The sequence below is a fragment of the Diorhabda carinulata genome, chromosome 3, assembly GCF_026250575.1.
Source record: "Diorhabda carinulata isolate Delta chromosome 3, icDioCari1.1, whole genome shotgun sequence".
Lineage (NCBI taxonomy): Eukaryota > Metazoa > Arthropoda > Insecta > Coleoptera > Chrysomelidae > Diorhabda > Diorhabda carinulata.
In genome coordinates, this window is record NC_079462.1 from 25,187,890 (window position 1) to 25,201,368 (window position 13,479).

At 31.5% G+C, this 13,479-nt stretch overlaps 1 protein-coding gene across 1 annotated transcript in view; it reads right to left on the minus strand.

Moving 5' to 3' along the window:
• Positions 1-13,121, minus strand: part of LOC130892023 (uncharacterized) — a 174,579-nt gene extending 161,458 nt beyond the window's left edge. The window contains exon 1 of the mRNA XM_057797202.1: positions 12,896-13,121. The gene's annotated coding sequence lies outside the window, so the exon portion shown is untranslated. The remainder of the gene's footprint in view (positions 1-12,895) is intronic.
• Positions 13,122-13,479: the final 358 nt, after the last annotated feature.

Genomic DNA, 13,479 nt, shown 5'->3' on the forward strand with positions numbered 1-13,479 from the left:
AATAAATATGAAGTTTTACAAAAAACTCAAGTTTGTGATAGGCGCGATATTTAAATTTCATAACATAAAAATGTGAAAACGACTTGACACAATTTATCAATCGAAGTAGAGATAAGCAGAAACAGGATACAATATTATTATGAGAATGACAGGCCATGGAATAATTTATGGCGAGGGAAATCCGCAATAGGATAACTTTACGAATTTTCAGAAAGAAGTAGCTATAATAAATATTGCTTATGCTTGTAGCATTTCAATAGATCCCTATAATTTTGTATTTTTAAAACTCTTTCCGCGTCATACATATTGTCATCGAACTAGTTTGATTGAAAGGAGGAATAAACTTTTTGTAGTTAGAAAACAACTTTTTTCCTATTAGATCGTTTCTCTAGATTGTGTTTAGATTCACATGATTGGAATCTTTAAATTGAGTTTAGATACGAAGAGAGCTTTCACAATAGTCTTCATTTAACTATAAACAACTATATAAGCGTCTTTGATAGTCTTCTGAAGTTAATCCTTTAAGAATCCCTGTTAGAGCTACTCTACGCCACCATGATGAGCTCCTTTGAGAACGAAATTCATCTTCAAAATGAAAAAAACATTATCACGAACATAGAATTATTGGGGTATTATCGGAATGCTTTTTTTATCAAAAACTTTAGCACAATAAATGAGAAATAGATAGGTATTGTTACGAAATCGTACACGACATGAACCGTGAAGCCGATTCTGTTTGTTTACATTCTAGAATAGCGAGTAAATCAGTAAATAATCTGATGTTATCCCGAATACATTTGTATAGACAAGTAAGCGGTGTGTTCAAATAATTGAGTTTGTCAAGAATTGGATTAGTGTTTAGTAATAAGTTTTAGTGCATAGTTTAGTGGATAGTGAATAGTTTAATCTACTCAGTGTAAGCGTATAAATAAAATAGGTAGATAAGTAGTGTCTCTCACGAAAACGCATGGTATCAGTAAATCTGAATGCTAACATGAAACTATCTAGTATCTATTTGGCTAGTAAGGCATAGTCATAAACGATGCCGTGGATCTAGAAACATTTTTTTGAGTCACAACTCAGACATATTACCTTTGTCTCACACTTTCATATCTAATGCTTTGTGAGTGGCTCGCGGAGCCATCTCTAGTGATTATTTGAGTCAACTAGCTTGTCGTCATGAATACGACAAATCCTTGTAGATCGCTTTTCTGAAATCTTTATTCAACTCGTTAGATAATTCCCAAATAGATATGTGCTGCTCAGATATGATTAGCTTGCACAAACTGTCCACATTTGCGTAGGATTAGTAGTAACGGAAGCTACTTCACGTGGATCGTCTTCTACTGATTCAAGCTCCTCATTGAATCACTTGCTGTAGTTTTATCATCCCCTGTCTTCATATACCATATACCAGCTACAATTTATAAAGGAACCTAATGTTGACTTTTCAGTGACTATTTATTTTTTTTTCCTATAAATCTTCTGGCTTTATAAGTTGAAATTATCAAATTTAAATGTATATTTTATCTCTACCACATTATTAACTTTCTTTTTTTACATATTTTTATAGTAGTTCAATGGCATCGAAAGCTATTCCCAGTAATTGCAGACACTTTCCTCGGAATCAAATTACTCGAAAATGGCAGTCTGAATACTTAATTTTTGTAGACGACTTTATTTCAACAAAATTCCTAGTTTGAATCGAACTGATATTGGCATTTATAAGGATTTACTGTCCCTAAAAAAATGTATCCATCGCTGAAACAGATGGTAAAAAACAGCGGTTTATTCAACGTTCACTCATTATTTCAGAAAATTTTAGAGGCAGTAAAAATCCTCTCATTATGTTTCACAACTGAACGTACTTTATACGAATTGAACTTATTTCTCTTGAAGATGTTGGTTCTATTGATCTCAAAGAAAAGTATCTTTTTAAACTTGCAGCTTGACTATGTCCTCATTAACTACAGAATTTCTGATTTTCCGCTTTTTATTACCTACAATTCCAGTCTCCTTCAGAATTGCCATAATATTATATTGATTTTAATGAAGGGCGGTTTTTATAAAATAGGTTTTAAACTTAAACATCTATTTATAAGGCAACAACAAATATTTGTTTATATTTCACAATTTTCAATGTATATAATTGTAACCACATATTATCATATTAGGAAAGATTGAAGTTATACAATTCATGAAGTTCAGATCTTCATATTGCTTGGTTAAAAATGTAGAAAAATTACAAAATTTGTTTTCCTTCAAGCGTATAATAATATCGACAATATTTTCGGCAACACAGATCGTAAAAATAATCTATTCTTTCACTAGTAAACTCTCATTAATGTACTAGTATCAAAATAATAAACGATAGCAACGTCTTATTGTATTTATTGTAAAAATGTTTCAAGAAGAATAATTTTAATATACACCGGAATTCCACTACTGAAACACTAATTTCGACGAAGTCACGAAAAGTGTCTGATTTTACTTATGAAAAATTTATAAAATGTTGCAAAGAAAATATTGTACGAGGAAACACAGAAAATGTTATGTTTGCTTATTTTACGTATTTGTCAACAAAATTTTAAAGTTCGACTCTATGGGTACAATATTCAATGATTAAAACTCAATTAAACATCAAATATAATGTACAATGGATAATTATATTGGTTATGTTAGTCCTTGCAGTGGAAAAAATACAATAAACTTAAATAAAACGCTGGCTGTTTTCTGACAACTGAAAGACGTCAATTAATATTTTTTAATATTAATTGTCAAAGTTGCACAACAACTGAACACAGACAAAATAGCCTGAACATATAAGGGCACTAACTAATACATACTAATATCTATATTTAATAAATTATACCAAATCAGCTGCATTTTTAAGACGGCAAGGAGAAAATTGTACTTGGAAATAATCAAAAGAATTAACAAAAGACCATTTGATAAATTTCTTCAGAATGCACCGAATAATGTTTATTTAACAACAAACGTTTGCTTTTAGGTTATATTAATATTTGGAGTCACAGGAGTCTGTAGATAGCTAAGTCTCGCCAGAAATGCAAAGTATTTAAAAAATGCTAAAATTAGGTACTTTTTAGGTACTAATTAGGTGCCAAGTTCCAAAATTAGGTGCTTTGTAATTTTCACAGTAACGCAATACTCAAAGTTGCGGTGCTAGGAAAACGTGATGCTAGCAACGCAATGAACATAATTACAATACATTGATTGTTGAGGTAATAAAATAAGATACTGAAGAGTCAATATCGTGAACGTGTTCAAATAATTAGTGAACGAAATATTTTCAATGCAATACCTCAACCATTAATATATTGTAATTATTTTCACTGCGCTGCTAGCATCACGTTTTCCTAACACCGTAACTTTGAATATTCCGTTACTGTGAAAATTACAACGCACCTAATTAGCACCTATTTTTGGTATTTTCTAAATACAATTTTCCGACTTTGCGTTGCTGACAAGACGGAGCGAGTAAATATCACAAGCTTAAACCACAAAAAACAGCGGTCGTTTACTATATTTGAACTTGTTCAGTCAGTATACGGCATTTCGTCGGGATGTTAGGGATCCGCAGCGATTTTTTATTAAATATCCTACTCGATGATAAAAAGTATCCTGAATATTCATCGCAACAATCATATTGGAAATTATATGAAGCTACTACCCGTCCGAGGATCTTCGACCAAAAAAGAGGATTTGAATGAATTCTTGAAAAAGCACCAGATTATTCATTTTTAACGAAAAAAAATTGAAGGTATTACAACGAAGCTCTTACATTCAATATAATGTCATCCGAAAAAATACATCTGGATCCATTACTGTATCACATTAATTTTATTAGAAAATATGTTTTACTGCGTACTAGAAATATGGAAAATGATCAGAAAAATTTATGGCGGGATTGAAGACGATGGATTGTACAGACGAAGAACAAACAGAATTTCATAAAGACCAAAGTGTATTGATTGGGACATACAGATAAAATGGCATAATATGCATGGTGTAGAAGGACAGTTTTTACTTCCATATCTTCAGAAAATGTCGGAGCACTAAACAGTGTCAGTTATTGGGATTAAACAAATGAAATAATGTGTGCATGCCTTCGTGAGGATAAGTAACAAGAATGATCTAGGAGTACGTGCTCAAGGAAAATGATTTGCTGGTTTTCATTGATCCACCGGACATTACCTTTCCATTTTTTAAGGTGGTCATTGATATCATTGGTTCTTGGAATAGGAATAGAAAGTTAAGCTAAGGACACATTTTTAACACATATCTACGTTGTGAAACGAGTATGACAGCTGACATTTTGATATTTTTAAGCTGGCGAAGTAATATCCTCGACCTTCACGTTCACACAACACACATTCACAATCCTTCAGAACTTATCATATAATGGAGCACCTACAAGAAGAGATGGATTGGTTGGATGAACAAGAGGAAATGGAAATAAACTAACCAACGTAAGCACGAATTATTTTTTACCAAGCCTCTTGTCGTTTTCGTTGATCTCAGTAGTCCTTATTTTGGAAATTGTACAAAAGCTCATACTTTCGTACCTCTTCTATAAATTTGTTTCTCCATTAACATAAAGATAAATATAGATATATTACGGAAACGAATATAGTTAAGGAAACACTCTTCAGTAACGCTCAGAACATACCAGTGAAGGTAAACAAACTCGGCACGGTTGTTGAAAATAACCTACAACACTTTGTAAACCTTCTGACGAAAATCTGACCAACGTAGATATTGAAAACAGGCGCTATGACATGTTAAAGCGTGTTGTCGGTCTCTGACGACACATCAAAATAATATGAATAGATCTATTCAAAATAACGTAATAGATATTTGTATAACACGTGTTAATGCGTGTTAACACAACACGTGTTAAAAATGTGTCCTTAGCTTTATGGTATTAGTTGCATTTGGTGGATCGTTATTCATCATGGCGCTTCCAAAATGTAAGAGAAAATCTCTTCGAGTGTTTTAAAATATTTTGATCATGTCCCTAGCAAATTACAAGTTGATTTAAACGATCCTGTTATATACATGCGTTTCGACGTTCCTCCCTTTGTAGCATCTAAAACGTTCAACAAGTAAAAAGTCAGAAGGTGTGGCGATTGGTTACGTTTAAGACAGTATTAACAACGAGAACATTACAAACACCATTTTTCGTTCCCAAATGGTCTGGATGAAAAATTTACCGTGCGGTTTCAAAGTCAGTTCATCAGGCTAAACTGACGCGAAAGGTAGAAGGTAGCAGCAAACGTAAATTGTACTAGGCGGGAACCTAGTTTGAAATCGAACGCAAAATACATGTGGTGACAAATAAATATACGTTATTATTTAGATACCTATCTTTCATACATGATAACACATAAATACCGCTTAGATCAAGTTTTGTGATTAGTTTGAAATTAATAATATGAAGTAATTTGGAATATTTATCTATCCCAATATCTTGAAATTACATCTCAATACTTCAATCTTCGAATCTGACAGACCTAGTGCCATTTTTGGAAGGGTAACCTCACTGACTTACCGAAAATGATAGCAGTATTAAGTGATTCTACGTTTCTTCTAACTTAAAAAATTGAGGTATTCTTTATATGATATTGTTGAATATTTGCAATAGAAATGTTTCCCATTAAATAAGCAAAATCTTTCATATTTGTGGAAATAATAAGGACGGCTCTCATGTTTGTAAAGAAGGACATCAATATCTTGGTTAAACATAGATCGATGATTTTGCATAAAAGAACTTTTGAAGCGGGTCAAAGCGGCAAACTATTCGCAAGTCGTATGAATTTTACATATTTTTGACGCTTTCTTACCTGAAATGGGAATAGTGTCAAAAGAAATGCCACGAAATACTGCCTCAAGAATTATGACCATTATAAATATTCAAAGTAGCGAACTATTATTGTGGAAAGCCAAAATATTTTGCGGGATACCAGTTTATTAAATTATTTGTAAGGCTATGTTTAAGGTTTAAAACATTAGGAACTAGTTGCAGCTTTTCTCCCAAGTTATTTCAAATCTATTCCATATTTGAAAACCTTCTAATTCGAGTATAACAAACACATAAACCTTGTTTAGGTATATTATCGTCGTTAGACCAAGTCATATCATAGAGTAACATTAGCATGTTTTTTCTGTTTGATATATTGTTTCCCTTACATGTTATAACATGTAATATTGAAAATAGTCCAGTGATTCCTTCGTTACATGTTCACAAAAGTTGATATTTTCACTTAGTTCGCCACCTTTTAAAGATGCTTTCGTGGAAAGAAGTGAACTGAGCAATTGATGAAAACATTGATTGTCAAAACTAAAAAATATATGGCAAAAGTGGCAATTATTTCTGTTTAATCGTAGGATTCAAAAACAGAAAATATAATGATAATTATCTAAGAATTAGCAGATTAATTAATGCAGTTTCATGATCTCTCATTCTAATCAACAAAAACTGTGATGTTTGTCGTAAGTATAATAGAATTACAATTATTACAAGTAGTGTTATATATAAAGTTTTGTTTTTATATTCAGTGTTTTTAATATTAAAACACTGAAATTATTTGACAATGTCTGTTACCCCTCATGACTCTTATTTTCTCAAATAGTTTGATAATTGGTGAGACATTGCACAGATAGATGTGGAGTAAACTCGGACCTAAATTTCATATACCCTAAAACTATAAATTCATCCTGTTGTGAGTAATCTTTTGATTAAAAATCGAGCTGTTGTTTTTATCTAATGTTAATATTGCATTTAAAAACAATTTAATTCTAATAAAATAGTGTTCAGTTCCACAGATAATGTTGTGGGTACAACTTTGTTTTTGAAACGCTTATATTAGCTTCACCTCTATGTGGGTTGGTTCGTTTGTTTGTTTGTTTGTAACTGTCCTTTGAACTAAGAGCAAGTGGATTATTAAACAAATATTTCGTTCGAGACAGAATTCGAACCTACGATCTCCGTGTTGGAAATTAAGCACTTCGAAAACATTACCAACTACACCGTTACATATACAATTTTCTTAGGAATGAAGATATATAAGCAGCAAAGCCATTATACGATGGTGGTATCAATTAAAATATTAAAATCCGAAAAAAAATATAGTTTAAAAAACATGCTTAAAAAGTACATCAAACTAAAGAGTTAGAAAATACCTTTAAAATAAGCTCAAAACAATAATGAATGAAAAATATTAGTATTATTGTGGAAGAAGCTACTGGCGCTCTATGTACGAGATTATGGCGCTCCACGGCAATCAAAAATTCTCATTACTAAAACGTTTGTTTTATTTTTTCTAAAAGTAGCTGTATGATTTAAAATTAACTGTAAAATGTCTGACTATATACATAACATATTATTTGTAATCTAAAGAAGAGACAAAAAAATACATTGACAATAAAAAGTTATTCATAAATTGTCACATGTCATAATTACCTTTCTAATGATACGTCAAACGTCATTTGCAGTAAATATTTTGGTCGATTTATACAGTATGGTACAAATGAAAGGAATAAATTCGTTATTTCGTAAACCGGCGACTTTAAGGAAAAATCCTGACGTCATCTCTAAAATTTTTGAATGGAAATTATTATTTGAAAGGTCTTTTATATCCCTATTCAATCATATCAATATGTACAGTAATTGATTTTTTTATTTGTTTAAAAAATTAATAAGATCTTATTATCACAATAAATATTTAATATTTATTCCTCATTAAATACAACGAAACCTAAATCAAGTGCTTCGATTGTTTACCTTCAGCTAAAATACAATGAGAAAGACGTGTCGTGAACTCTTCTCGAAGATTCTCTCTAACTTCCGGAGTTATTTGTGCAATCTCAATACTTATCCTTTCTTTGAGTTCATTGATATTTTGTGGTCTATTTTGGTACACTTTACTTCAAGTATCCCCATAAAAAGAAATCAAGAGAAGTCAAATCAGGTGACTTAGGCGGCCATTCTATTGTTCCTCTTAGACCTAACCACCGATTTGGAAAGACGCTGTTCAAATAGCTGCGCACCAATACAGTATGGTGTGGAGACGCATCATCTTGCTGCAGTCATAAATCATTTCTGTTTAGAAACAGCCGGTTCAATTCAGGTTGCAAGAAGTTTTGAAGAAATTCTAAATATCGAGGACCTGTTAAGGTTTCTTCGAAAAAGTATGGCCCAATAATCCTATTATCTATTATTCCCGTCCAAACATTAACTATCTCTGGGTATTGAATACGGTACTCTTGCATCCACATCTTGCATCCAGTGTGGATTTTCTGTAACCCAGTACCGATAAGTTTCACGATTGACATGACCGTTCAGTAGAAATTTAGCATAATCCAAGGAAAGAACCTTTTTTAAAAACATCGTATCTCTGTTATTTTGTTCCATCAAAATTTCACAAAACTCATTCGTCTATCAAAATCATTTTCCATAAGCTGTTGTACTAAACTTACTTTTCCTTCTTTAGCTTTCTAAGAACTGTTGAATGGTCCATGCCATTATCTAATGCTACTTGCAGTGAACTAGTATGGGGATTATCTTGAAAGGCTTACAGAACATCTAGTTTTTTGTTTTCTGATATTAGTATTCTACTACCTTTAGGGAGGTCTTTGACTCTGAATTTCTTCTCAATTTTGCTTATAGTGGATTGAGAAATTGGTTCTTGGTTGAGGTATCTATTATCAAATAACGTACATACTTCTTTCTGCGTGCGTGCTTTATCTCCACATGCAATCATTAAGTATTAGAATTTCAATTCTTTGCGTTTCAGTGAGCTTTATGTTGATAGATACAAAGACTTTTTGAATTCGTCTAATACAATAATACTATCAATAATTTGACAGAAAATTAATTATGTCCAAGTGTTAATGTTGATGTTGATAAGGTAACTAGATTTTTAAAAAAGGTAAAAAGTAGATAGATAAGATTTTCATTACCAGTGAGGGCCTTTACAAAATTTATTTGTGTCAATAAATACATCATACCAATACTCAATATATTTTATTAAAAAATATGTTGAAATTTCATAAATAATATTTGTGACAATACGCAAATCAATTACTGTACATATTGATATGGATGAATAGGTATTTAAAAGACCTTTCAAATAATTCCATTTTCAAATAATCCATTTAAAAATTTTTGCGATGACGTCGTCACGATCATAGATGACGTCAAAAATAAAAAGGTATCCTTACGAATAGCCTGCTTAAAAATAAAAATCGACGGGTTTCGGGATATTTCCTTAAAGTCGCCGGCTTACGAAATAACGAATTTATTTCTTTCATTTGCACCATACTGTATACAATGTCATTTATATGAAGTTTTAAGGTTTACTGCGTTCGGATGACTCACGACTAATCGGTATCGTTTGGCAATCCACTTTATTTTGATGTCACTGCTCGGTTCGCGTTCGGTTATATAAATTTTTGAGCACTCTCAGTAAGATCTTTTTGCTCCGAATCTTGAAAGAGAGTTCTCAGATTTAGTTTGACTTTTGACGTTTCGATGCTTATTAAGAACTATGATCCGGGTATATATTAGCTGCTTTCCATTTAAATTGGGTGAATATGTAAAATGTAAATTTAAGTGAACTGAGACAGTCAGTTATGTGAGTATATTATTCTCAAATAATGGCGTCACTGCTCAGTGACGTGATGTGAATTAAAATTCTCAATAAAACTACTTACATCAATGTTTTCAATAATTTAGTATTGTGTACTCATTTGTTTATTTTGATGATAAAATCTGACAATGTGATGTCCTTAACCTCACTTTCAATCTGATTTCTCCACAAAACTCACTGAAGTATACGATCTCAAGCTTATGCAGATTACAAGTAAAAACTCAGTTAGGTCTCACTTGTGAGCTTAAAACAATAATGAAAGAAATAGTATATTGTGAAAAAAGCGTGGGGCGCTTTGTTCCAAATATTGAGCGATCCACGTTTTTTTCACAATAATACTATTTCATTCGTTATTATTCTAAGCTTATTTTATAGTAAACGTTTCAGTTTGATGTACATTAAAAAGTTTTATAGTTTTCTTTAACTACATTTATTCTATTATAGCCTTTGTTACAAATATTTGATTTGTGAAATGAAAATAAATAAATCGGAAATTATAATTGACCGATGATTTCGAAGTTATGTATAAAAGGTAGACACTTTACTGTCGGGAAGGATAGGTTCTATAAAAATTTACAAATTCTTCATTTTTTAAAACTAAAATTATATAAAAAAAATTGATCCTTTTCCATTTTTTATAAAAGTTGTTTTACCTATCCGAGACACAGTATGTATTAATCTCGGAATAATTAGTTTCTGGACAAACATTTAGATTTCGTTACTCGTATCAAGAGTTATTAATGTCAAATAATATTTTGATAAAGGTCGGCGTTAAGCAAAAACAAAATTACGTAAAGCTGTATAGTAAAATAGACATTGGGAAAATAACAAAGTTTAGTTGTTCCAGCTTTGAACAAATGCGGATATTCAAAAGTATTTGAGTCGACGGTGATTTAATATTCATGAAAACGTTTTTCATCTTCGAAAACTGAAGGGGATTAAACCGCATGAGCTTGTAATATTTTGTGCGACTTTGAGAACTTGAAGCCTGTGTGAATAGTGAATAATTCAGTATAATTAGAGCAGTCAGGAATATTGGAGGGAATAGGGAGGTACCAGTCACTATGTTGACGATTGAGGTACAATTATACCTACAATTTTGCCGATGAGCTCGATAATAACATTGATAAATTAAATTAATTTCAGTCAATTCAATTGATACAAACGAATTTACCTCAAATTCAGGTCATCTGCATAAGTTGATTAGAAATATACTATAACTTTTTTTAACAATATGGTCTTTCAGTTTTGCATAGTTCTATTAAAAAAGCAGCAGCCAAGAAGAATTTATGAGATTGGTGACGCTATATATTTTGAAATACAAAGAAACTACTACTCTTTTTAGAAAATTATTTCATTTATGTTCAAAGTAATCACATAAATGCACTTTATAAACAGAACTTTCACGACTTAAAAAGTTTGACGCCAGTCATGTTTTGGAATGTTTTCAAAAAATTGATGAGTTGTTTCATCTGTATCATCCTGCGCCGTGAGGTCAGTAACGTGAATGTTTTTTTTTGAAATAATCAGAAATCAGATGAATAATGTGGATGTTCAATGACTCTAATATTATTTTCACAATCTGTTGTGCAATGTGTGGCGACGATGAATTATGTGCGACAACATCAACCCGCGAATTTCGACTGTCACAACAACTATAGGTCTTTTTAATTCTCTTTCCCAGCGAAATAAAGTTGCTAGTGAAAAATTTTCATTGCAAAATGTGCACTAAACTCGTACTTCGGATGGCGAATTGTACTTACCACTATTTATTTTATAATAACAGCGACTCAAATTCAAGTAGATCTTACTATTTAAAGATGACGGTATCTGAAAACATAGTATTGCCAGCTGAAACTTCTCTAGTTTCATGGTATCTCTAAATATAGAGATTGGCACTCCTAGGTCCAAAGTTACAATAATTTAAAATTGAAATGATCTTCTAAAATGTCATTTATAAATTTTGGAAAGTGTTCGAGAGGACATTCTGAGAAAGAGGGCGACGAGCACATTAAAATCAAGCAGACAGTTATACATATGCTTCTTCGTTTAACTTACGAAGTAAGTCTCGGTAATCCATGAATTGTATTTTGTAGATTAGGTCTAATTACTGAATAGCTAAACGACCCAGTCAATCACAATGTATACCGAACAAGAAAGAATAACGATTCTTATAACGAGAGGTTACGGTGATCGTGAATAATGATGTAGCTCACTTCTTTAATGATACGTATCCAAATCGCAAACAAATTACCAAAGTAGTAGTATGGAGGATTTTGCAACCAAATAACGATGGAAAGTACTTGGACGTTATATAGAGGTTTGTAGTGAATTCTTGTACATTCATTTAAAAAACTGAATTACAATATAATATTAGGTATAGAATGTTAGTGGATGATATGGTACATTAATAAGAACAATTTCAAAATTATTATAAGCATACAATGCATAGCATAGAACTATAATGCAAAATATATATGCGGACTCTCATTTTACAATAAAGTGGCATCTAGATTTCCAGATTTGTCGCCCTTTCACTAGTTTTTAATAGGATATCCAAATAACATTGTGTACCTATAAGACAAAATCTGATAAACGGGATGAGCTGAAAAATAGAAAAACTTAGAAATCAATCAGCAGCTGCGTCTGGATTAAATGATTATATGGTCCTGGCAGCTGTATTTATAAATTTATAAATTAGAAAAAAAAAAGAAAATATATATAGTACTATAAAAATAGCAATATATTTTTTTGAACGGTATACTTCTTATGGTCCTTTGCAGATTACCTGAATTAATTGAAAAAAACTTCTTTTCACTATATTTTGTTAACCGAACAGGAATCAGAATATTATGAAGTTATTTTGAAAACATAATGTATATAAATTTTAATCATTTATATTCTTACCAATATGAGTTGTCAGGATTGGTTAAAATTAAAAGAAAAAGTTCTTCTAGAAACGTAATTCTTGCATGTACTTTACAACATTTAGCAATAATTTTAAATATATACGAAATTTATGTTATTTTTCATAAATAATAGTAATTCTATTTGTAGATTAAAAAATTATACGAAAACATATTTGCGTGTACATTAAATAACTGTTTTCTCAATTTTTATATCGTACAAAAATTTGTATTGCAAATAAAGAAAATCGTAAGATTTCCAAGCATGCCTAAAATCTAATATTTCTATGAATAGCTACCTACGTAAAATATCAATACCTTTTACACTCGATGAAATTTATCGTAGGTCAACAAAATTTTTGACACGACGAGAGCAAAATAAATTCTGACAATAAATGAGGATCATCCGGTCGACTTCTATAGTTGCGAAAAAGCGTTCGCGCGAATCACAACTAGCAATAAAATTCAGCAAGTGCTGTAAAAACATGCATTTATAACGTCCCAAACGGCAAGGATGTGACAGACAGGAGTACCGGACCGAACTGCGGCTCCTGGATGTCGAATTAAGCGAGAAGATTACCGCGCAAGCGCACCAGCATCGATTTTACTGGACCAACCTGTCCTGGCCTACAAGATGTATTATACATGACCCACTCGAAGGTTGAGGACGAGAAGTTATGATCTCTCCTGTAAGAAAAAAAGAGTTTTGCCTGGTAGTTCACTTCTAAGTATATCTCTGTAAAAGGGATCCTTTTTTTTACTATAGTTACTCCTTTTTTGTGTTAACTCACTATCAGCTGTAATAAAATATTCTGATTGACGTGAAACGGAATTTGGGACGATTTTACTTCTACTTTTTTGAGATTCCACCGTTGGGACGTTTTCAAATATTCAGATTAGCC